This window comes from Choloepus didactylus, chromosome 16 (genome assembly GCF_015220235.1).
Source record: "Choloepus didactylus isolate mChoDid1 chromosome 16, mChoDid1.pri, whole genome shotgun sequence".
Classification (NCBI taxonomy): Eukaryota; Metazoa; Chordata; class Mammalia; order Pilosa; family Megalonychidae; genus Choloepus; species Choloepus didactylus.
This window is the reverse complement of record NC_051322.1, coordinates 44,872,374-44,898,835: the sequence shown is the minus strand read 5'-3', so window position 1 is coordinate 44,898,835 and position 26,462 is coordinate 44,872,374. Positions and strand designations below refer to the sequence as shown.

The 26,462-nt window shown below is 39.9% G+C and overlaps 1 protein-coding gene across 1 annotated transcript in view; it reads left to right on the top strand.

Moving 5' to 3' along the window:
* The first annotated feature begins 207 nt into the window (after positions 1–207).
* GALNT1 (polypeptide N-acetylgalactosaminyltransferase 1) overlaps positions 208–26,462 on the top strand; it is a 169,604-nt gene continuing 143,349 nt past the window's right edge. The window contains exon 1 of the mRNA XM_037805653.1: positions 208–826. The gene's annotated coding sequence lies outside the window, so the exon portion shown is untranslated. The remainder of the gene's footprint in view (positions 827–26,462) is intronic.

The window sequence follows — 26,462 nt, the reverse complement described above, 5'->3', positions numbered from 1 at the left end:
GCCCTCCTCGGCCACTCCCGGGTAGCCCCACCCGGGTCAGCAGCGGCCGTGGCCGCGGCCCGGGAGCCTATACAAGGGCCTCCTCGGCGCGGTGAGGGCACCTCCATTTTCTACCATCTCGTGATCTGCTCGACGTGAAACGGCCCGAGTTTTATTTTACTTCTGCCGCAGCCTCTTTGTCAGCACACAAGTTGAAGTGGAAACCACCGGGTCCGGACCGCAAGGCCGAGACCGTCGCAACCGTGACCTCCAAATCCGAGACACGGCCGACCGCGCGGCTGGGGGCCCTCGTCCGGCCGCCGCCATTCCCCGCTGCTCGGCCAGGGAGGGGCAGAAACGCGAACCTCCCGGGCCCCGAGGGAAGCGCCGCAGCTCCGAAGGGGGCTTGCCGGGGGAGAGTGGTGGAGGGAAGAGGCGTATCCGGGTGAGGCACGGCGCCCCCGCCTCCCCCGCGCAGCCGCACGGGCCGCCGCTGCGGAGCACGCGGCGTGCGGGGAGGGCCGTGCCGGAGCTGCTTGCGCGGGCGGCCCTGCGGCTTTAGTCAGCGGCGTTGATGCAGCCCCGACAGAGGGGCAGCGGCAGTATGCGGGGCGGCCCTGAATAGCGCGCCGAACTCGCGGAGGCGGGCGCGGGCGCGGTGGCGGTGGAGGCGGGGCCGGAGCCGGGCCCGCCCGCTCGCCGGGGGAGCAGCCGGCAGTGGCCGAGGAGGCGGCGCGGCGGACGGCGGCCCCAGAATAGCGCCCGCGCTGCGGCCCGCGGGACCGCGCCGCGACCGCCCGGGCCGGCCCGAGGAGCGCTCGCCGCCGCCGCCCGCGCGCTGACTGAGGTGAGTGCCTGCCTGCGTTCGGGATGTCCGGGAGCCGCGGCCGCTCGCGCGGGTTCGGAGGAGGGGAGGAGGAGGAGGAGGAGGAGGAGGAGGCCCGACCGCGTCCGCGTACCCCTGTCCCTTTGTGGCCGGCGCTGCTGTGGGCCGGGACGCGGGCGTGCTCGGCGCGGGGTCCGGGTCGGGGACTCAGGGGCCGCTGGACGCGCAGCGTCTCTGGTCGGCAGCTGTGGAAAGCAGCGAGTTTCCGTCCTAGTTTGACATTGAGTTAGAACCGTTTTTCTTCACAAGACGGAAGTTTGTTTTATTGACCAAATATATAGTTAAATATGGCTCCTGAGTTCCGTCGTGCGGTACTTGTAGCCGCGGTGCCAGGCTGACCCTCGCCGGGCCGGCGCGGCGGGGGAGGGGAAGACACGCCGGCGGCCGGAGGCGGGGGCTTCCCGGCCCGCTGCCCCGAAGAGGAACGGACTCTGAATTAGCCATCTGTGGATGGAAAGTAGAGGGCTTTGGGTAGTGTGCAGTCCTTCCTGGAAGAATGAATGAATGAAATGTCACTTACTCGAAGTCAATACATTAACCATTTACAAATTTACCAGGAATTGTGATAATTTGCATTGTCATTGCTTCAGCTACCTGATCAACCTTGCTAGGTGAAGGTGCCCCCCCGGCCCCCAAAAAAACCCCGAAACCCAAACTTACAACCTTGGTTTCATTCTCAGAAGCCAGTGAACTAACCAACCCTTCAGCTAAACGTGCTTGGCATTTTCTGGCAGGTGTGGGCAATAAATAGGCAGAGTAATCTTTGTGATTGTGAACTGTTTCTGGAGTGCAGAGAATGTCACTGTAATCAAACCTTATGTTTAATACCTTGCTTTATAATAATTCCTGCCAAGAACCTCGAGAGGTAAGGGGTTCTAGTCCTCATTTCAGAAATGAAGAAGTTGAGGCTCTAAGAAGTTGTAATTTTCCCAGGTAATAAGCGGCAGAACTGGGGTTCAAACCTACGCTGTGTTAGTCCAGCACTCTTTACATCACAGCTGTGCGTTGTCTATACCTAGGCTGCCCAATGTGGTAGTTACTAACCACATGTGGCCATTTAAATTTAAATTAAATAAAAAATTCAGCTCCTCAGTCGCACTAGCTACATTTCAAGTGTTCAGTAGCCACATGTGTTGAGTCGCTACCGTTGGACAGTACTGGTGTGTACCATGGATGATTTTGCACGATAGTTTGAGGATGTTTCCATGGTACTTTAAAATCATGTTTTCAAAGTGTGGTTCGTGGACTAGCAACATCCTCTGTGAGGGAATTTGGTAGAAATGCAGAATAAAGTGGACTGAATCAGAATCTGTTTTAACTTGGTGTGCACCTTGAAATCTGATACACACTCAGAACACAAGTGATAACTGGGTTTAACAAATGTGCTGGTGGTATCTTTGGTGCATCCTTTGTGAAGCAGTCTGAAAAACTCTTCCGAGCACTCGCCATTTATACAAATACTTTGTTAAATGCCTTGCTTCCCCCTATAGAGTGTTAAGCTTTATAAGAGCAGAGTTGGTGTCTTTCTTTTCTAACGATATATCACCAGAGTCTTTATAGTGCCCAGTAAACAGTAGGCACTCAATAAATGCTTGTGAGTAAATGAGTGAATGTGCTAGGAGGATTAAAACTTATTAATCTCAGGCAATTACCAGCAAGGTAATTCTCATGGTGTCAGGGGAGAACATGAGACCAGAGTCAGAATGAAGATAGATCTATTTGTAGCCTCCCAGGTGGCGTCCCAGCTACCCAGGCCTGGGTTTCGCTCTGGCTCACTTTCAGGTTCCCTCTCTGTCTCTCTCTCTCTTTTAATCTTATAAAATAACATTTGATAAATTTGAATCTTAATCATATGTTATGACTGATATCTTTTTTACTTTCTAAAGTTATTAAATCTAGACTTATATATGGATTTCACCAGTTTTTCCATTAACAGCCTCTTTTTGTCCCAGGATCCTATTCCAAGGCACCACATTGCATTTAATCTTCTTAGTCCCTGTTCTGTGATAGTTTCTCAGTCTTTCCTGGTTTTCTTTTTTCTTTTTTTTTCTGTAATCTTGAGAGCCTTGAGTAGTACTGTCCTGACTGTCTTCAGTGGACAGCTTTCCACAGAACAGATAGGATCATCCAATTTTGGGATTCACTCAGGAAAGTGAAGCGTTAACAGGGACAACCCTATTTCTGCTCTTTATTAGTTTCTTAATGTAATGCACACATCTGTTGTAAACTTTCGTACTTTGTTTTCAGTAACAGATTTCTTGGGATACATTTCCTAATTGGTTGAAGTGTCACAACATTGCATTTGTGAACCTCTGGTTTAAAATACACTGAAAAATTTTTAAATGTTGGGTTAAGAGCTGGACAAAGGGTGGAGGAGGAAGGAAAGAGGAGAGATCAGATGAAAGAGGCAGTGGGTCAGAGAGGGACCCAGGTGAAGGGACTTACACAGATAATGCAGGAAGAGGAGGGGGACAGCTGTGTAGACGAGAACTAAGAGTGAATGCTTACTGTTTGCTCATTTATTCAATTAATATGTATTGAGTGCTTAATGTGTGCCCAACCCAGTGATAGGTGCTCAGGATAACTGGAGAGGGACAGCATAAAACAACTGAACATGTGATTAGTACATAATAATTTCAACTTGTGAGAGAGCTGTAAAGAAAAAGTAAAGGATACTGGAGAGGCTGTGTCTGTGTGTGGGGGGGTGGGGGCTGGGAAGCTGCTGCTTTAGGTTTCCTGGGTTGCTGAGGAAGGCTTCTTTAAGTAAGGGACATTTGAACTTTTCTCCCTGGCTTTTTGGGGCCCTCTCTACCCCCACAGTGCTTATCCCATCTCGTTTCTGTGATATCACAATACACACATGCCTCTTTCTCTATAGGCACAGTGCTCATCTCCAGCTCTGTGCCTTTATTTGTGACTCTTCTCTTTTATATATTATCCCCTTTCCACCTCCACTTGTGGAAGTGCTTTCTCTTGTTCAAGGATTTACTCAAATCCCACCTCCTTTATAAAGCCTTTCATTGTTGATTTATGCCTTTGTCTGTTTCCCTGCTTGATCATAAGGTTTATATCTATGTGGCCTCAGATAATTTTAGCCATTCTGGTACATTCATCAGATATACCTATTATATGTATGTGCATGCGTGTGTGTAATTGAGAACATAGGTGTGTTCTCACTTTGTCCATTACAAAGCCAAGATTAATGAAGGTTTGCTAAGATGGTAGGTCCATTCGGAAATGTTAAGACTTGGGTGGTGAGCCTTAGAACAGAGGTGAAGGACCAGGTTTTTTGTCTTTGTTTTGTTTTTTAACTTTCTATTTTGACGTAATTGTAGATCCATATGCAGTTATAAGAAATAATACAGAGAGATCCCATGTACCCTTTATCCAGTTTCATCCTTTGGTAACATGCTGTAAAACTGTAGAACAATATCATACTCCATATTGACATTGATACAGTCAAGAAACGGAGTATTTCCATCACTACATTGGTCCTTCATTTTGCCTTTTTAAAGCCACTCCCACTTCCTTCCCACCTCCTGTACTTCTTAACCCCTGGCAGCCATGAATCTGTTCTCCATTTCTATAATTTTATCATTTCAAGAATATTATACAAATGGAATCATGCAAAAAGTACCTTTTATAATTGGCTTTTTTTTTTTCTCTCATGGAGCATAATTCTCTGGAGATTGATCCAGACTGTTGTGTGTATTAATAGTTCATTCCTTTTTACTGCCATATAGTATGCCTTAGGACAGATGTACCAGTTTGTGTAACCATTTGCCCTTTGAAGGACGTAAGGCTATTTTCAGTGTTTGGCTATTATGAATAAAGCTGCTATAAGCATTCATATACAGATTTTTGTGTGAACATAAGTATTCATTTCTCTGGGATAAATGCCCAGGACTGTAATTGCTGGGTTGGATGATAGTTGTGTGTTTAGTTTTTAAGGAACTGCCAAACTGTTTTCTAGAGTGGCTGTAATATTTTACATTCCCACCATCCATGTATGAGTGATCCAGTTTTTCGTGGCCTCATGAGTATTTGGTGTTGTCACTGTTTTTAATTTTAGCCATTCTGATAGGTATGCAGTGATATCTCACTGTGGTTTTAATGTGTGTTTTCCTAATGGCTAATGATATTGAGCATCTTTTCATATGTTTTTCATCTGTGTCTTTCCTTTAGTGAAAAGTTTTTTCATGGCTTTTGCCCATTTTTTAATTGGATTGTCTTTTTTTTTTTAGTGTTGAGTTTTGAGAGTTATTTATATATTCTGGATATTTGTCCTTTGTTGGATATGTGATTTATCTGTAGCTTGTCTTTTCACCCAGAATCTTTTGGCGGGGGGTGGGTCTGAATTTTTTTAAACTTTCAAAGTATGATTTGACAAGTGGTTATATAGGTAATTTTAAAGAATGTTATGGGTTACAGATCACCATTTCAGTTACTTCCTTCTAGCTATTCTAATACCTTAGCATCTAATATATGTAAAGATTTCGTATTGATAATCCTTTGTTAAATCCCATATTGTCTATTGCTACCCCTTCCCCTCATTCAATCACTTTATGGATCTTCGTGGGTGTCTAGGCAGTGACCACCCTAACTTGTTCATATTGTAAAGGGGTGTCGACATTATGGGGAAGGGGGCTGCATCAGGTTGATGTTCTTAAAGAGGCTATTGCCTCTGGGTTTTAGGGCTTGACTGGCATAGGAACACTCTGGTGGATTTAAGTTTCCAAAAAATATACTTAGTAAGTGAAACTTTTATAGAGTCTCAGATAGGGCCCTAGGTATTTTGGGACTACTGTTGGTTAGGACTTGGCATACTGTGGCCATTTAGGATGTCTAGCTGGAGCTTGCATAAGAGTAACTTCCAGAATAGCTTCTCAACTCTATTTGAAATCTCTTAGCAACTGTAACCTTATTTTGTTGTCTTTCTTTTCCCCCTTTTTGGTCAAGAAGGCGTTTTCAGTCCCTTGATGCCAGGGCCTGGCTCATTCCTGGGAGTCGTTTCCCATGTTGCCAGAGAGATTCACTCTCCTGGTAGTCATGTCCCATGTAGCAGGAAGGTTAATGAATTTATTTGCCATTTTGGGCTTAGAGAGAGAAAGGCCACATCTGAGCAACAAAAGAGGTTCTACCCAGAGTGTTTTACAGACAAATTGTTTCTAATTTTGATGAAGTCCATTTTATCAATTTATTTTTGTAAGGATTGGAGTTTTGGGTGAAGTCTAAGAATTCTTTGTGTAGCCCTAGATCCCAAGGATTTTCTTTTATGTTTTTTCCTAGAAGTTTTATAGTTTTATGTTTTACATGATCCATTTTGAGTTAATTTTTGTATAAGGAGAGAGACTTAGTTCAAGGTTTATTTATTTATTTATTTATGGCCTATGGATGTCCAGTTGCTCTAGCACAATTTTTGAGAAGGCTGTCATTCCTCCATTGCATTGCTTTTGTATCTTTATCAAAAATCAATTGGGCATATTTGTATGGGTCTCTTTTGGGGTTCTCTAGTCTGTTCTTTTAATGTCTGTGTCACAGAGTCTTGGTTACTACAGCTATATGGTAAGTCTTGAAATTAGGTGAACTGATTTCTCTATTCTTTTTCAAAATTGTTTTAGCAATTTCCATTCTATTTTTAGCTGTTTTTAGTGTTCCATTTTGATTTATTCTTTTCAATATACTTAGTAGAATAATCTTGTCTATATCTACAAAAAAAAATCTTTCTGTATTTTGATAGGAATTGCATTAAACCTGTATATGAACTTGGGAAGAACTGACATCTTTACTATGTTGTATCTTCCGATTTATAAGCACAGCAAATCTCTCAATTTATTTAGATCTTCTTTGATTTCTTTCATCAACATTGTATAGTTTTCAGCATACAAATCCTGTACCTGTTTCATTAGGTTTACACCTAACTATTTTTTGGGTGATTGTAAATGGTGTAATATTTTTAATTTTGGTGCCCATTTGATCCTTGCTGGTATTTAGAAATGTAATTAATTTTTGTATGTCGATGTTATATCCTGTGATCTTTCTGAACTCACTTATTAGTACTAGGAGTTTTTCTTTAGATTCCTTAGGATTGTCTATGTAAACAACCATGTCTTCTGAAAATAGAGACAGTTTAATTCCTTCCTTTTTGATCTGTAGGCCTTTTATTTCCTTTTTTTGCCATATTGCGTTGGCTAGTCCATCACTGTGTTGAATAAGAGAGAAGAGAGGAAACATCCTTGCCTTGTTCTTCACGTTAGGGGGAAAGCATTCAGTCACCATTATGCATAATAGTAGTTTTTTGTAGATGATCTTTGTCAAGTTGAGAAAGTTCCCCTGTCATCTTAGTTAGCTAAGAGTTTTTATCATGAATGGTTGTCAAATTTTGTGAAATAATTTTTCTTCATTGATTGATATGACCATGATATTTTTCTTTAACCTGTTGATGTAGTGGATTACATTGATTGATTTTTGATTATTGAGCCAGCCTTGCATCCCTGGAATAAACTCCACATGGTCATGGTGTATAATTTTTTTAAAACAGTTTTATTGAGATATATTCACATATTCAATCCATCCAGTGTCCTAGTTTGCTAATGTTGCTGGAATGCAAAACACCAGAGATGGATTGGCTTTTATAAAAAGGGGTATATTTGGTTACACAGTTACAGTCTTAAGGCCATAAAGTGTCCAAGGTAACAATCGGCAATCAGGTACCTTCACCGGAGGATGGCCAGTGGTGTCTGGAAAACCTCTGTTAGCTGGGAAGGCACATGGCTGGTGTCTGCTCTAAAGTTCTGGTTTCAAAATGGCTTTCTCCCAGGACGTTTCTCTCTAGGCTGCAGTTCCTCAAAAATGTCACTGTTAGTTGCACTTGGGGTATTTGTCCTCTCTCAGCTTCTCTGGAGCAAAAGTCTGCTTTCAATGGCTGTCTCTCATCTGCAGCTTCTGTGCTTTCCTCAAGTGTCCCTCTTGGCTGTAGCTTTTAGTATAATCACAGAGCTGTGCATTCATCACCACAGTCAATTTTAGAACATTTTCATTACTCCAAGAAGAAAAACCCCTTCAGCATTAACCTCTCAATCCCTCTATCCTTCCCCAGCCCTACACAACCACTAATCTGTCTATAAATGTATTCATATTTACATTTTATATAATCATACAGTATGTAGTACTTTGCACCTGGCTTCTTTCACTTAGCCTGATGTTTGTTTGTTTATTTAATTATTGTTTTTTTTTTATTAGAGAAGTTGTAGGTTTACGAGAAAAGTCATGTAAAAAATTCAGTGTTCCCACATACCCCCCCCCATTGTTGGACTTTGTATTAGTGTGTTACTTTTATTACAATTGATGAAAGAATATTAAAATATTAGTTAACTCTAGTCCATAATTTACATTAGGTGTATTTTTGCTATATACCACCCTATTAGTAACCCCTTGTAATAGTATTGTACATTTGTTATAATTCATGAAAGAGCATTCTTATATTTATACTATTAGCCACAGTTCATCATCCACAATAGGGTTCACCGTGTTATACAGTCTCACGTTTTATCTTCTGACTTTCCTTTTAGTAACATACAGACCCAACACTTCCCTTTCATCCGCATTCACAAATATAATTCAGTGCTGTTAACTACACTCACAATAATGTGCTACCATCATCACCATCCATTTCCAAACCTTTATAATTAACTAGGAATTCTGGTACAAATTAAGCATCAGCTCCCCATTCTCTACCCTCCTTCTATCCCCTGGTAACTTGTATTCTAGATTCTCACTCTGTGAGATGATACAGTATTTGTCATTTTGTGTCTGGCTTATTTCACTCAAAACAGTGTCCTTAGGGTTCATCCATGTTGTTGCATGTATCAGGATTTCATTCCTGCTTACAGCTGAATAATATTCCATCATATGTATGTATCACATTTTGTTTTTCCATTCATTGGTTGATGGACACTTGGGTTTCTTCAATCTTTTGGCAGTTGTGAACAGCTGCTGTGAACATGGGTGTGCAGATGTCTGTTCGCATTCCTGCTTTTAGTTCTTAGTATATAGTAGCGGGATTGCTGGATCATATGCCATTCTATTCTTAGCTTCCTGAGGAACCGCCAGACTGTCTTTCACAGCAGCTGTACCATTTTACATTCCCACCAGCAGTGGTTAAGTGTTCCTGTTTCTCCACATCCTCTCCAACACTTTGTTTTCTGTTTGTTTAATGTTGGTCATTTTAGTAGGTGTGAAATGATATCTCATTGTGGTTTTGATTTGTATTTCCCTAATAGCTATTGATGTTGAGCATCTTTTCATGTCCTTCTTAGCCATTTTTATTACCTCTTTGGAAAAATGTCAGTTCAAGTCTTTCGCCCACATTTTAATTGGGTTGTTTCTCTTTTTATTGTTGAATTATAAGATTACATTATATTGTTTATGTAATATAGAATATTTTCTTTATTATATTATTATAAAATACAATATACAATATAATATAGAATAATAAAGAATATATATTTTTTATATGGTATATATATTATATTCTGGATATTAAACCCTTATTGGATATGTGGTTTCCACATATTTTCTTCCATTGAGTAGGCTGCCTTTTTTCACTTTCTTGACAAAGTCCCTCGAAGCATAAAAGTGTAATTTTGAGGAGATCCTGTTTATAATTTTTTTCTTTCGTTCCTTTGGGTATCAAGTCTAAGAAACTATTGCCCACTACAAGATCTTGAAGACGCATTCCATACATTTTCTTCTAAGGGCTTTATTGTCCTGGTTCTTATATTTATGTCTTTGATCCATTTTGAGTTAATTTTTTTGTGTATGGTGTGAGATAGTGGTCCTCTTTGATTGTTTTTGATATGGATATCCAGTTCTCCTGGCACCATTTGGTGAAGAGACTGCTCTATCTCAGTTGAGTGAACTTGGCAGCCTTTTAAATATCATTTGGCCATAGATGTGGGGGTCTATTTCTGAACTCTCAATTTGTATCCATTGGTCAGTATATTTTATGCCCATACAATGCTGTTTTGTCTACTGTTTCTTTGTGACATGGTTTAAAGTCAGGAAGTGTGAGTTCTCCAACTTTGTTTTTCTTTTTCAAGATGTTTTTGGCTCTTTGGGACCCCTTACCCTTTCAAATAAGGAGACAAATTAAGGAGGCACTGTGTCTTCAAACCTCCACCATCTCCACCCTATTGGGGGCAGAGTTGAAACAGTGGCTGCCACTGTCTCGTGTGGGCTGAAACAGCAGCTCAGAGAAGGGACCCAGTGATCCGAATTTGCTGATCAAAAGCTGTGATCACTCCTCAGCTGTGCCCTGTCCTGTTCTTGGGGAAGAGGACTTCCACATTCCCTCTCCCTCCACAGCAGCCAGTAGGGACTGGACCCTAAAGCAGCTCACCTCGAAAGTTGGGGGGATGAGCACTGGCGGCCCCCACAGAGCAAGCTATTCACAGTTTTTTAGAGCAGTTTCTCAGCCTCTTCGTTCCACTTGTCCCCGGATGTTGTACAGTGCTTCCCTGACCTCTGGAGCCCCAGAACTTTTGTTTCAGACAGTTCCTCCTTGTTTCCTAGATGTTTTGGAGAAGGAGTGAGTCTTGGAGCTCCATACTCCACCATCTTTGGAAATTCCTTATAATTTTTAAAAAATGTATTGCTGAACTTTATTTACTAATATTTTGTTAAGGATTTGGCACCTGTGTTCATGAGAGCTTTTTGTAGTTTTCTTTTTTTTTTTTTTTTTTTTTTTACTGTCTTGATGTGTTGTATTTTAGTTTTCGTTCAGTTCAATGTATTTTTTTTTTCCTTGAGACTTCCTGTTTGACCCATGGATGATTTTGTAGAGTTTGTAGTGTGGTTTCCATGTGTTTGGAGATTTTTCTTTATCTTTATTACTAGTTTTTAGTTTGCATTGTGGTTAGAGAAAACACTCTGTGTGATTTCATTTCTTATGAATTTGTTGAGGTTTGTTTTTATGACCCAGGATATGGTTTATCTAGATATATGTTCTTTGGCACTTGAAAATAATGTGTATTCTGCTATTATGGATGACGTGTTCTGTAAATACTGACTCTGTCCTCATGGTTGATGGTAGTGCTGAGTTTCTGTATCCTTGTTGATTTTCTGTGTAGTTCTATCACCTGTTGAGAGAGGTGTGTTGAAATCTCCAACTCTAATTGTGGATTTGTCTTTTTCTCCTTTCGTTTATATCAGCTTCTGCTTTGCATATTGTGTAGCTCTGTTATTTGGTGCATACACATTTAGGAATGCTATGTCTTCTTGGTGGGTTGACCCCTTTACATTTTATAATGTCCTGTCTATCTCTAGATATTTTCTTTGCTCTGAAATCTACTGTACCTGATTTAATGTAGCTGCTCCTACTTTCCTTTGGTAATTTGCACAATAAATCTTTTTCTGTCCTTTTACTTTCTACCTGCCTAAATTATTATATTTGAAGTAAAGTCCTTGTAGTCCGTATATAGTATGTTCGTGTTTTTTAATCCACTCTGCCAGTGTCTATCTTTTTATTGGTGTATCTAGACCATTAACATTTTCCTTCTATTCAAGTTTCCATGTAATTATGGTGTTTGAATAAACTGACCATACAAGTTAAATTATATAGTGTGCTTCAGAAGATACAGATTTTTCACCAAATAAACATCTCCTCCTTTACAGACCATTAACATCTAAGGGCTTAAGTTTGCTGTTTTAATATTCGTTTTCTGTTTGATCTCTCCAGTTTTCTGTTCTCTGTTTTCTTTTTCCTGCCTGCCTTCCTGTGGAGTCCTTGAACTTCTTTTAGAATTACATTTTGATATATCTATACTGCTTTTGAGTATTTTTTAGTAGTTTTTTGTTTTTGTTTTTGTTTTTTTACTGGTTGGTCTAGGTATTAACACTAAATATACATAACTTATTGTTTTATGGTTTTATCATTTGACCTTTTCCAGTGAAGTATGAAAACCTATTTTCCTTTACATTCCCCTGTTTATAATTATTGTAAATATTTCCTCTACATATGTTTAGAACCACATCAGACATCATTACCATTTTGCTTCTACTGTCGGACATAAATTAGAAAACTCAAGAGTTTTCTAAACTTGATGAATTTACCCATATTTTTGTTTGCCATGTTCTTCTTAATGTTTCAAGATTCCTTCCTTTATCAAGTCTGTTCTAAGAATTTCCTTTAGCCGTTTTTTTAAAATAAGGCTGCTGGTGACAGATTCTCTTAGTTTTCCTTCATGTCAGAATGTCTTGATTTCCCCATCATTCTTCAAGGATATTTTCACTGGTGTAGAATTCTGGGTTGACAGTTCTTTTCTTTCAGCACTTGATACTATGTCACTTCCTTCTGGCCTCTATGGTTCTGATGAGCAATCTGCTGTCATTTGACAAGTGTTTTTTTTCAGCCCATCATCTTTCTCCTCTCCTTTCAAGACTCCAGTGACCCACGTTAAATTTTTTGTTGTAGTCTCAAACAAGTCCCTAAATATATGTACATTTTCTTTCAGTCTATTTTCTGTTGTTCAAATTGATTAATTTCTGTTTTTTTCTATATTCTAGTTCCTTTCCTCTGTCCCTTCCATTCTGCTTTGTTAGCCTAGGTGCTGAGCTTTTTACGTTAGTAATTGTATTTTTCAGCCCTAAAAATCCTGTTTGATTCTTATATCTTCTAGTTCTTCTCTGCGACTTTCTTTGCTGAAGCTTTCTTTCTTTCTTTCTTTCTTTCTTTCTTTTTTTTTTAATTTGTTTCAAGCATGTTTCTAATTGCTTATTGAAGCATGTCTTTCTTGGCTGCTTTAAAATCTTTGTCAGATAATTCTTACATCTCTGTCATCTTGATGTTTGCATCTACTGATATATTTTTTATTCGGTTTGGGTTCTTCCTGGCTCTTGATATGATAAGTGATTTTTGATTGAAACCTGGACTTACGTTATGTGACTCTGGATCTTATTTAAACCTTCTGTTTTAACTGGCTTTCTTTGACACTGCTGTGACAAAGAAAGGGAGGACGGCAGTGCCTTGTTACTACCAGGTGAAGGCAAGAAGTCCAGGCTCCCCACTTAGTCTCCTTTGACACCAGAGGGGTAGAGTGCCCCCTTACTGTCAAGACAGTGGTGGAGGTCCAGGTTCTCCACCTGGTCTCCACTGACACTGTGGTCTTAGTGGTGGTGGTGGGGTCTCATTACTGGCTGATGTGGATGAAAGTCCCTACTTGGTGTTCTCTGAGACCACTTTCGTAGTAGTGGGTTTTGGAGTGCTATTTACAGCCTGGTGAGTGTGTGGAAGTCAAGACTACCCACCTGATCTTTGCTAGTGTTGGTGGGGGTAGGGCCACAATTTTTTTCTGTGATATTTGGCTACAATAGATTGGATTTTTTTTAAAATATGTTCTGTCTTGCTAGGCTGTGCCGTTTGTGGTCCTTTGGCTAAAGGGGTTTTTTTTTTTTTTTTTTTTTTGCTGCACCCTTTGGCATTTCCATGACACTGGCGTTTTCAACTCCAAGCCTGGGATATATGAGGCAAAAATAAAACCTGAGGAACTCATCATTGTGTTTCTCCTCCAAGCCTGAGGTCATTAGCCATTCTACCTTTTTCTCTGCACATAGGAGTCTTATTAGTTTTATTTTATATACATTAGTCAGAGTTTTTAGTTATACTTATCTGGAGGAATAGGGAAAAGTACATCTAGTCTATCTTCACAGAAGTGAGTGTCTCCAAAGATCCAGTTTTTAAAATTTCCGCTTTGTTATGGTCTTATTCTTTTATAATATATGTAAATAATGTCCTTTGTAATATATGTAAATAATGAGTTGCTAGAAATTGCTATTATTATATTCAACATATATAAAAATTCTTTATTAAATTGCTGTCAGTTTCTAGATGCCTACTCTTAATTTCTGTACTTTTATCTTAATGGATTAGCTATAAGCATTTCTTTGTATAGGGACTACACTTTTAACAGCACTACCTAATTTACTACTTGACTCTTTCTTTAAATTATAATTCGGGGGTTAGTCATTCAGTTCAGCTTCTCCTCTGCTCTTTTCCTTGTATTTTTGTAGGAACATCCTCAATCTGAAACTCTTTTAGTCCTTAAGGAAGAGGAATGTTTTGGTATTGTTTTTAGGGTACCAGCTGCAGCAGTGGCTAGAGTTGAGAGTGTATCTTTGAGTTTATGTGTTTCATTTCTCCTTTAATTTTTGGAATTCTTATACATTATAAATTAGAAAATAATTTTTACAACAATTTAAAAAATCTTTATGACTTATGACTTCTAATGCTACATACAAGACATACGATTGTCTTTGGTCTATAAAGATGTGTCAGTCTAGGCTTCTGATACGTTTTCTTTTGGTTGAGAATCTTGCCTATGGGACAAATACTGTGGGACAGTAGATAAAGCCTTTCTAGGGAGCCATGAGGTGATTTGAAGACAGTTCTCTAGGCTTAGATGTAATGGTTCTTGCTCAATTTTTGCATCTTTGACTTTTTTTTCTCCTTAATTTTTTTTTTTTTTTAATCATCCGTTCAGTTATAGAAACGAGTAGAACTTACATTGTATTGGTAGAGCCACATGCCAAGTTACTGGATTTGTTTTTGGAAATTACATATTAAGTTTTATAAATAATTGTTTTTCTTAATGTTAAGGAGTGGGTGAAAAATTCTGGAACTCTTGTAACTCATTGTTCCATCCCTAGGAATTAGTGAGCCATCAGTAAGCACTTTGCGTACAAGTTCCCATGCATGGCAGGGTCTATAGGGCAGGAAGGCAGCACTGACACAGTTGTGGGGCCTGACTGCTTTGAAGATTGAAGTCCATGTTCTGCTTATGTCAAAACTTCAGGATTAGTTTTAATTATTTTAAGTGTTTCCATGCAAAAAGACTATCTGAAGTAGCAGGATTGTTTTGGGGAGAGTAGCCATGTGAGTTGCAACTTTTGCCCGGATTAAGGGCATATGAGAACTACAACAGCTTACATCAGGGGAAATGGTAAGATGGTTTCTGACCTTGAAACTTGGGTGAGGAATGAGAGAGCAGAGGGAAGAAGAGGGTGGTTAATTGTAGGCTGAGTCTTTAAAAAGGGCTGGAAAATCCTTTGATGGGCAACCTCTGGGGCATTTCAGTTAATGAGATATAAGGACACTTCTAGAGAGAAAGGGTCTTTGTAGTCAAAACTTTTGACTGGAAATGCCCTTAAGTTAGGGGACGGGATGCAACATTGGCAGCTCATCAGCTGGTCCTTACCCTGTTGTGGACTCTTGCCCCAGAAGGGAAAGTTTAAGCAGTGTTAGGGGGACAATGAGCTGGTTCAGATAAACTGGAACACAGGTTATTGATAGTTAGAGAAGGAGCTGCCAAACACAAATAAAACACAGTGTAGCACTAGCCAAATGCCAGATCCTATTTAAAATGCCCTATTTATAGTAATTATTTAATCTTTCTAACAGCCATAGGAGGTAAATACTCTTATTATTACCTCCGTTGTAGAGATGAAAGAACTGTGGCACAAAGAGGTTAAGTGGTGAAGATGGGATCTGAACCTGTCTCCATGTCTGTCTCCAGAGTTTATGGTCTTAACTAGCAAATTAGACTGCCTGTCTTAAATGGTTTGCACCAAATTGAGAGGGGCTTTGAATATCAAGCAGAAAACATTATTTGGAAGGCAGTAGGAGACCATTAAAGAATTTTGAAGAGTGTATGGATTGTCATGATGAGAATTTAGCTTGCATGTATATGTAGAGGACTATTCTTTTTCTTTCAAAAGAGTAGTGGTAGGAGATGAGACTAATGCAGGACCTAGGTGTCTGTATATAGGAATATCCAGGTATACATTTTTTTTTGAGATAGAGTCAGATGTATTGGTCCTTGGGTGAAGGAAAGGGAGAAGTCAGCCATTCGATGTTCATTAACAGCTATAGAAAAAACCCATGAGAGTTGTTTGAAGGATAGTTAGTGAGTGTGTCTTGGGACACATCCAGTTGCAGGAACCAGAGAGAAACTCCAGGTGGAACTGTCCTGCAGGCATCAGAGTTGAGGGACTCAGTCTTGGGAGGATAGGTCAGTCTGGAGGTGCTGATGACCATCATCAGCCTAGAAATGATGAAAACAGGGAGGGCGTAGAGAGGGCTGAGGAATAAACCTTATTGATACTTATATTTAAGGCCCTACAAGAGGAAAGAGCATCCTCACTGAGCAAATATTTATTATCTGCTATGTGCCAGATACCATGAATATAAGGGGAGCAAAACAGAAATGTTTCCTGACTTTGATCTTATAATTTAATAGGTCAGACAAAAAGAAACAATTAAATAAATAATGGAGAAATTATTTATTTCACCTAAGCTGAGATTGCGAGGTTAAAAAGATTTTGTTAATAAGAAGAGCCGAGGCAAGAGGAGTCCAAAAGAATGGTATGTGCAGAGGCCATTTGGCAGAGGAGGACTCATTCTGTTCAAGGAACTGAAAGATCAGTGTGACTGAAGGGCCACTGGCGTGAAGGAAAGTGGAATGAGATGAAGGTAGAAAAATTGGCATGGGACAGATCATTCGGGACCTTATTCTCAGTGCTGTTGAAAGGTTTTGAGTAGGAGAGATGTCTATTTCAAATTATAAGCAGATTGCCCCTGCACAATGTGGGGAATTTATTTGGATGAGAGGGTAGGATGGGTAACAGGGAGATATGGAGACGAGTTAGGAGACTCGTGCAGGAGGCCTGGACTAAAGCGGTGGCATTGGGTATCTTGGAGGATGAGGACTGGGCTCCAGTGTTTCTTCTCTGGCTTTCCCTTAGTGCCTCTTGTTTTCTCTATCATATTATGTATCATGCTGATACTGTCAGTTTATCCATCTGTGTCCCCTTCTAGACTTGAATTCCTTAAGGGAATGAACCTTTTCTTACAGATCTTGTAAGCCTACTGCTTGAGAGGTGGTCAGTAAATGGTGAATAAATCAACATACTCTCAAGGTGCAAGACTGTGTCAGGTTTTAGAATGAGTCTTTTTTCTGTTGTACATCAAGAGGAAGAAGAGAGGCTGGTGGTGATATAGGGGGAAGAGAATGCTGAATGTTTGGGGCCTGTGGGGTGGGAGGCACGTAAGGAGACTGTATGGCATTCAGAGCTGTTTTCAGGTGTCTTACCCTTGGGAGGCCTGTGTAATTTCCTCACAAGTAGAACTAGCAGAGGACAAAGTTAGGAAAGTCAGGGGAGGAGACCTTATGAAGGAGAATGGCAGTAACTGATGTCCCAGTGCTGTTTAACAGGCAGGAGTGTGAAAAGGTTTCGTGCTGTTTGGTACAGTTTCATCTCAGAGGTGAGAGCAGGGGCTAGGAGTGGATGCATGCTCACAAAGTGGCGGCTGTAAATAGACCATTCTTTGAGGAAGTATTGTGGAAAGAGGAAAAATGGAGGGTGTAGCTTGCATTAAGGGTAGTTGGGGAAAATGATTTTTAGGGTATGAAGGAGAAGAACCTATTATTTATAGGCAGCAGGGTTTGGCCTATGAGGACCAGGGGAGAAAGGTAGATGAGCATTAATTGGGGGTGACAGCAAACAAGGAAAGGGGATTGTGGTGCATCCAAAATGGCAAGTGTCCCTTAGAGAGATGGTGGCCAGAAATCAGCTCCCAGGATTTTGCTGTTTGGTTGTGTTTTCTCAGTTGTGGTAGAGGACTCTCTTTTACCAGAGAAGCCAGAAGTCTTGATTTTTAAGTAAAATGTCCTGATTTTTAAATGTTGGCAGTTAATTAAACTAAAAAAAAACTTTGTTTGGGAGACAAAAGCCTCTATCTCTGGGTCTATTTTGGCCTGAAAGTTACCTCAGGGGAAAGGGCTTGTGGAATAGGTTGGAGTGTGAAAGAGACCGGGAGAGTAATTTGTGGAACAAGTCTTCAGAGGCTACAGAAGGGGGTGTGATTAGGTATGCACTTATAGAGCACAGTCTTTGAGAGGGAGGAAGGACTCTTTGAGAGTAAGAACAAAGGGAATGTGAAGTAAGAAAAGTGAGTTGGAGGAAACTTGAGTCTGATGAAGCGGGACGTCTCTGCAGAGTCAGAGGCAAGTATTGTATGGGGTATTCTGTGAGGGTGTACACAGGTGAAGGTGGGGGATGAGAGAGGGATGGATTCCAGGAGGGGAGTTGTAAACAGCAGTAAGGGCTCAGTCTGACTCTGGCTAGTTAACACGAGTTTGCAATAGACTCAGCCAGCATTGTTTCAGAACTTTCTCTGTAATGTTAATATCCTGGATGCTGAAGCAGAAAAAGTTAACAGTAGGACTTGTCTGAGGTTAGGGACTGTAAAAGGTCCAATGAGGTGAGGGATTTTTGTGTGTGTTAAAGAGGTCATCATTATAAAGGTTGTATGGCTTCCAGGGTGTTAGCTAAGTACATGAAACTAGAAGCCTGGCTAGATAGGAGAGTAAGAGGTGACTTGAAAGCAGATAGAGAAGAGCAGATTTGGCTGAATGAGAGAACCTGAGAACCAGATGGTCAGGAGATGGTCGTTGGATGGGATTTTGGGTTTGGGTTTGGTTTTGGCTGAAGGTATAGACAGGCAGGTTGGTGTTGGACCTTGAGAGAGGAGACAAGTCACTGAAAATGGGGATGCTGAGGACTGCAGTGTTAAAAGGCAGCTAGAATGTTGCAGCCAGTGGAGGATTGAGCAGGGATAGGAAATGGAGAGGAAGATGGGTGAACCTGGTACTGAAATCGGGTTGTTGGGGAAGATTGGATAGTACTTTAAAGATCAATCTCAAAATAAAAGCATATACTGTGAACAATTGAATGTACGCTTTGTATGATTGCATGGCATGTGAATATATCTCAATAAAATTGAATTAAAACAAGATTACGCAAAGAAAGGAAAACCAGTAAAAAAATAAAAGCATAAATATTGAGGGGAGAGGGGTTAAGGGGGAAGAGGCTTAGTGAAGTAGGTTTCGACTTATCCACAATTTCAAGTTTAACTTTTACAGTATGTTGTAATAGTGTGGAAAATATGCTATGTAAAATACTCTCATGTAATAAAAATAATAAAATAATATGTAAAAAGATTTGGACTATGCCATTTTGCTTAGGGCAGACTGAAATGTCACTAGTCTGGGTTTTACTTACACATACATAAGTGATTGGTTGCTAGTCCTGACCTGTTTTGTGCCAATTTACTAGCAACTCTCAGACTTATGGGAAGTGACAATGACTAACCCAGTCATGCTGTCACCTGGGGGCCTAAAAGTACTTGCGATACCACTTTCTGAGGGGTCAGAGTCTTGACAAATATTCAGAATTCCCATTTGATGCTACATTGTAAACCTGTGGCAACAAGCTGCTCTCTGTCCACTCCTTGCCCTCTAAACAAAACTAAACAAAATAAAAAACTGTTTATAAACTTAGAGTTGCTGTCTCCTCCCCATTTGATGTCTACATGTTTCTGCATAAAAATACTACTGGCTATTTAAGGCCCCTTGTAATTTCATATGAATCTGAGGACTGGCTTTTCCATTTTTGCAGGGGGTGGGGTGGGGCAAATAACTGCTGGAATTTTGGTAGGGATTGCATTGACTCTGTAGAGCCTGGAAGTAAACCCATACATCTGTGCCAGTTAATCCTCAACAAGAATGTCAGGTCTATTCAAAGGGGAAAGAATAGTCTCTTCAACAAATAGTGCTGGCTCTACTAGAAATCCATACACAAAAGAATGAAGTTGGACCTCTGCCTCTCACCATATATGAAAATTAACTCAAAATGGATTAATGATCTAAATATAAGACCTAAAACCATAAAGTTCTTAGAAAAAACATAGGAGTAAATCTTCAAGACCTTGTATTTGGCACTGGATTCTTAGCAATGACACCAAAAGAATGAACAACCAAAGTAAAAATAGATAAATTGGATTTCATCAAAATTAAGAGCTTTTATACAAAGGACATTATCAAGAAAGTGAAAAGAACCTACAGAATGGGAGGAAATATTTGTAAATCATGTATTTGATAAGGGTTTACCATCTGTAATGTATAAAGAACTCCTATACTCAACAACAAAAAGACAATCCATTTTAAAAATGGATTTCCGAAAGTTACTTTTATATACCAATAAACATGATGCATAAAAACCATGAAGCTTAAAAAACCTTACATGGACCAAGGATTTGAATAGACATTTCTCCAAAGAAGATGTTCATGTGGCCAGTTAACCAATATCATTAGTCATTAGAGAAATGCAAATCAAAACCACAATGAGATACTACTACTTCATACCCACTAGGATGTCTATTACCAAAACAAAAACAGAAAATAACAAGTGTTGGTGAGGATGTGGAGAAATTGCAACTCTCATGCATTGCTGATGGGGCTGTAAAATGGTGCAGCCACTGTAGAAAAGAGTTTGGTGGTTCCTCTAAAAGTTTAAACATGGAATTATCATGACCCAGGAATTCCACTCTTAGATATATACCCAAAAGAACTGAAAGAAACTCAGATACTTGTAAGCCAATGTTCATAGCAACCTTATCACAATAGCTGAAAGGTGGTAACAACCCAAGTGTCCATCAACAGATAAAATGGAGACAATAAAGTTCCATGTATATCCAAACAATGGAATAGTATTCATTGTCAAAAGGAATGAAGTGCTGATACATGTCAAAGACGTATATTTAGAGCTAAATCTAGAAAACATTATACTGAGTGAAATAAGCCAGACACAAAAAGGACAAATAATTGTATGATTCTATTTATATGAAGTATCTAGAATAGATAAATTCATAGAGACAGAAAATGGAATAGTGGTTATTGCTTTAAGGATATGGAGTTTCTCTTTGAGATGATGAAAATGTTCTGGAAATAGTGGTGTTGATTATACAACATTATGAATATGCTTAATGCCACTGAATTGTAAACTTTAAAATAGTAAATTTTTTATGTTTTTTACTACAATAAAAATGTTAAAAAATAAAAAAATATATAAAAAATACTGTTTGGAGGGTAAGAAGATTAAGTAAATTTTTTTTGCATTATTAAATAATGGAGATTTTTTTTTTAAATAGTAAAAGTAACATGTATATATGATAATATATCCAGCTAGTACCAAAAAGTATATAGTGAAAAGTAATTCTTCTGCCCTTGTAATTTTTTTTGTAAATGGAAATCATAGATTTTTTTCTGGGCCAGTTGAGAGTTGCCTCAAAAATTTTTTTTTTTTTTTTGGATTAGAATATTATGAAGAGTTATGATAACTAAGCTAGAGGTGAAGGAAACCATCAGTTGAGTGTGATTTGCTGGTGGTATTTTTAAAAAAGTTGAATTTTGGGTGCATTTTGAGAAATGGAAGAAGGTGGGGGATTTGTATTTCAGAGAGAGGGTGATATGAAGACCAGGGAGAACATGAGAGAGATTAGGGAGAATTTGGAACACTGGGTGGTAACCATAGAAGTTATGATAGATTATGTCAGAGTTAGAGAGAAGCATGAAGTCTGACTGAGAAAAGGCTCGTACAGTCAGTTAGGGTTTTATCTGAGTCTCATACCGGGAAAACCTCATTTCTCCAGAGAACTCAAAGGGGTGCTTGATTGAAATTGGGCAGGAAGGTAGAACTAGATAGACAAGTCAAGGTTGGCTGGGAAGAGTGTGGTGTAGGCTAGGGTAGTAAAAATAGATTTCCTGGGGAAAAATTGTTGAGGGCTTTAAACTTGAACCAAGTCAGTCGGATAACTTTCATATTATTTTCTTATTTCTGAATATTCTATACCCTTAAATTAAGACACTGATTTCCAGCAGAGGTTGTGTGTGTGGTGGGGAGTGGGGTATGGCGGGGGGCCAGGAAAGAAGCCTGGATGTGTGTGAAAGATCTCCCCCTTTCTATTGTAGAAATAGTACTGGTGAACCTCAGGTTGAGCTCTCTTTCACCACACAACTTTGAAAGAAGCCTCATAAAAATACCAAGGTGTCTGCTTCTTCTTGCCCTAGAATTTCACCAGGCAGAATGTTTCGTTCTACGTTTCGAAGTAAATGGGCTCTTTTCTTCCATTGAGCTCTGGGACAGTCCTTCACATTCATATGCCTGTCCCATTGCTCATCACATTTCCTTCCCTTCTCCCAGGGTATCTACATTTTTAAAGCCAACTTGCTTTCCAAGTTCCAGTATAGGCTTCTGGCTTCTCCCTGTACTTCCTAAAACATCTAAGACTTGCTTTTCTCATCTTCAGTAGAACCCTCAGTTTCGTTCTTGGGTCCTAGTACTGTACTTTCATAAGACATTAGTGTGCTTCTCAATTGAGTTCTTTGGTTGCAGGCAGTGGAATTAAAGTCTACGTAACTTCAGTGGGAGGTAATTTATTGGAAAGGAACTAGAAGCTTACAGAACTGAAGGAATGCTGGGGAACCAAGCTTGGAAACAAGTGGTATATTAAGGCAGTTCTGGAGGGCTGGGAAGCAGAATTGCAGGAATGTTCTGATCAGTATGTCACCACTGGGATGAAAGAACTCCTCCTGTTCCTGTCATCTTTGCAAGACACTTGCTTGAGATTTAAAACTGGAGAGCACATTTGATTGGCTGAGCCTGGATCATTCTAGGTATACTAGTGGTGAGAGGAGGGATTTAGCTGCAGGGACCTCCAGGATCTCTTTGGCCTCTGTAGCAGGAGGGTGGACACATGGATTTGTAGTCACCAAGATTCTGCAAGGTGGGGGAGAGGTGGTTCTCCACAAGGAAATTAGGAAGGGGGATGCTGGGCAGCTAGAAACAACAAATGTCTCTTCCAGACCCCTTTTCAGAATCAGAAAATGCATGGCTCTTCACATTGGAGTTGTTGACTTGTGTGAGACAAAAAAAATAGCTAGAATTTATTTAGTGCTTTGCTCCATAGCTTTTTGTGTATGTGGGGTCTCACTAAGATCCTTGAGGTACTTTCTTTTTAAACTTTTTATTGTGGAAAATTTCACATGTATCTATAAGTAGAGAGAATAATAGTATATTGAACCTTCATATACTCATCCATCTTTAGCGATTATCAGCATTTTGACAATCTCAAAATCAGCAGTTTTTAAGGGCTTCTGTTTGGTTCTTCTAGACAGAGGCTTTTTTCCCAGCAAAACATTGGAACTAAACTAGGTATCTTTTGCTTCAAGGTTTTAGTCGCCTGCATACGTTTAAAGTTGCTTTGTTTGGTGTCGTGAGAAGGTATAGCACCATGAGAACAAGTCTTTATATTAGCATCTGTGGCCAAACAGTTCTGAATATTTAGGCTTTCATATTTGTACATGTCAAAGTAGAGTGAACTACTCTGTGCTAACAAACAACTCCCGAATCTCAGAGGCTTAAAACAACAAGTGTTGTTGGCTTTGTCACTGGGTAGCTGGGGAGTCTGCTCTGCATCATCATCGCTTGGGGACCCAAGCTGAGGGAGCATTTACTGCCTTGGGGATTACCAGCATTGCTGCAGAAGGAAAGAAAGCAGGATAGTCGTGCGCTGTCTGTCAAAACCCCTGTATGGAAGGAACACATGGCATGTCTGCTCACATTCCATTTGCCGAAGCAAGTCATGTGGCTAATCCTTATTTCATGGGGTGAGAAAGCACAGACCTACCATGTTCCTGGGAAGAAAACCAGAAATATTTGGTAGATAGCATTAATGAGTATCATAGATTTGTGACAGATGAAAAATTTCATCTGTCTCTCAACTTCATGTCTAATGGCTAAGGCTTTAAGACTTGTTTATTCTCATGGAACAAGTGTAGGTAATGGTGTTAAAATTAACCTCACTGTTTTCTTGGTTTTTGTTTATTTTAAAGCGACTTTCAGACCAGTTAATTAGGGAAAGCCCTCAATAAAAGAAATACCAGTTTCTAGATTAGATCCCTAGTTTTTTCTAGAAAATAACAGACTTCAGTTTGCTAAGGTAAAAGATGAAAGAGGGTTGTCTTATATTGGGCTTGCTAGAGCAGAGCCTGAGATGGAAGTTTGGGTGCAGGCAATTTATTGAAGCAACATTCTTCAGGAAATCCCAGAATGAATGAGGGAAGTAGGAGAGGAGAGGGGAAGAAGTGCAACAAGATGTGTCTCAGAGAGAGTCTCACCTTGGCCTGACTGGGGTTAAGGCTCTGGAATGAAAATCCCTGGCAGAGTTGTCCTACCCTGAGATCAGGGGCCAGTCTTTTTTATCTGTATCAGTCAGCTGTGGTCTCCTTGCAGCAGCAAGGGGATGGGTAAATCAGTTTGGGCATCTCCAGGGGTTGAGATGGGATGGTATTGCTAAAGCTTTCTTCTCCTATCCAGCACTGTGAGCTGTGAGAGGAGCCCATACTGGAACCAGCTGATGGGGCCCCTTCCTTGTCCCTGGCAAGCCGAGGAAACTGGGCCATAGTGGAACCACAGACTTTGTGGTCACCCATGGCAGGCTGTAAGACTGAGATTTGGGGACCTCTGGGTATATGTTTGTAAGATTTAGTGACAAACATGTTGGAAGCAGTAAGTTTACATGTATATTCTTTCAATTTCAAGGAGACTGTATGTGACCCTGAATACCTCTTTGGTTGAGCACCTGTTAGACCACCCCTGCCTGTGCTACTGGGTGGCCAGACCCACAGGCAGGTCTCTGGGAGTTGTGCTGCAGCCTTTGTGCATTGTGGTTCATTTTTTCCTAGTGAGAGAGAAATAGTCCACTTATGAACTTGTCAGTTCAAGTTAGTAAGTCCCAAAATAGAAAATTTGACTGTAGTGTTTTCTGTGAAACAGCATTGTAGAAAATTTGACTATAGTGTTTTCTGTGAAACAGCATTGTTAGGCCAAAACAGTTTGGGAATCTAACAGTTCATTTAGGGGATACTTTTTGACTTAACACAGCCATTTGCCCCAACCCCAAGGAGGAGTAAAGTTTCTCTTTGCTACTGTTGGTAGTCAGAGGCTGTGAGAAATACTAGACTGTGAGCAGCACTGAAAAATAGTGGGCTGAGGCTGAGCCTTTTTTTTTTTTTTTTTTTTTTTGTGGCTGCCAGCCTGACACTGATTAACTCACTTGTTTGGGGATGAAGTATACCAGAGAAAGGGCAGAATAATTGTAGTTTCTTTGCTTGCCATTAGAGTTAGACTTCTCCCATCCTTGTCCCTCATTTTTTTTTTTTTTTTTTTTTAATTCAGTTTTATTGAAATACATTCACAAACCACACAGTCATCCATGGTACACAATCAACTGTCCACAGCATGATCATATAGTTATGGGTTCATCACCACAATCCATCCCCGAACATTTTCCTCACATCAGAAAGAATCAGAATAAGAACAAAAAACAAAAGTGAAAAGAGAATACCCAAACCATCCCCCCATCCCACCCCACCCGTCATCCAGTTTTTACTCCCATTTTTCTACTGATTTTTTTTCAATTTTTTAACTTTGTTTATCAAAAAATTAAAAACAAACAGGCAAGCAACAACCAAAAAAACCCCACAACATTTCAAAAAAAGCAATGGATTAAGGAAAGCAAATAACTTAAAGTAATTACTTTGCTTCCAATATGTTCCTGCCATACCCCAAGAAAATTAATAAACCATGTCCAAACAGAGGAGTAAGAAAAACAAATAATCTAAAATAACTACATTGCTTCCAACATGTTCCTACCATACCCCAAGAAAATTAACAACCCCTAAGAAAACAAAGGAATAAGAGAAAAAAAAACCTAAAATAACTCTATTGCTTCCAACATGATCTTACTATATCCAAGAAAGTTTACAAACCATAATATTTCCTGAGCATTCCCATAACATTGAGATTACCCTCCATAGTTTATCTGTTCTTATTAGATTATCATTCCCCCTCCACTAATTGGTATCTCTAGGTCCCCTACATTCTACAGTATAAAACATTGTACATTTTTCACAGAATTCACATTAGTGGTAACATACAATATGTCTCTTTTTGTGCCTGGCTTATTTTGCTCAGCATTATGTCTTTTTTTTTTTTTTTTTTTTTTTTTTTTTAAATCTTCATTTTACTGAGATATATTCATATACCACGCAGTCATACAAAACAAATCGTACTTTCGATTGTTGACAGTACCATTACATAGTTGTACATTCATCACCCAAATCAATCCCTGACACCTTCATTAGCACACACATAAGAATAACAAGAATAATAATTAGAGTGAAAAAGAGCAATTGAAGTAAAAAATGAACACTGGGTACCTTTGTCTGTTTGTTTCCTTCCCCTATTTTTCTACTCATCCATCCATAAACTAGACAAAGTGGAGTGTGGTCCTTATGGCTTTCCCAATCCCCTTGTCACCCCTCATAAGCTGCATTTTTATACAACTGTCTTCAAGATTCATGGGTTCTGGGTTGTAGTTTGATAGTTTCAGGTATCCACCACCAGCTACCCCAATTCTTTAGAACCTAAAAAGGGTTGTCTAAAGTGTGCGTAAGAGTGCCCACCAGAGTGACCTCTCGGCTCCTTTTGGATTCTCTCTGCCACTGAAGCTTATTTCATTTCCTTTCACATCCCCCTTTTGGTCAAGAAGATGTTCTCCGTCCCACGATGCCAGGTCTGCATTCCTCCCCGGGAGTCATATTCCACGTTGCCAGGGAGATTCACTCCCCTGGGTGTCTGA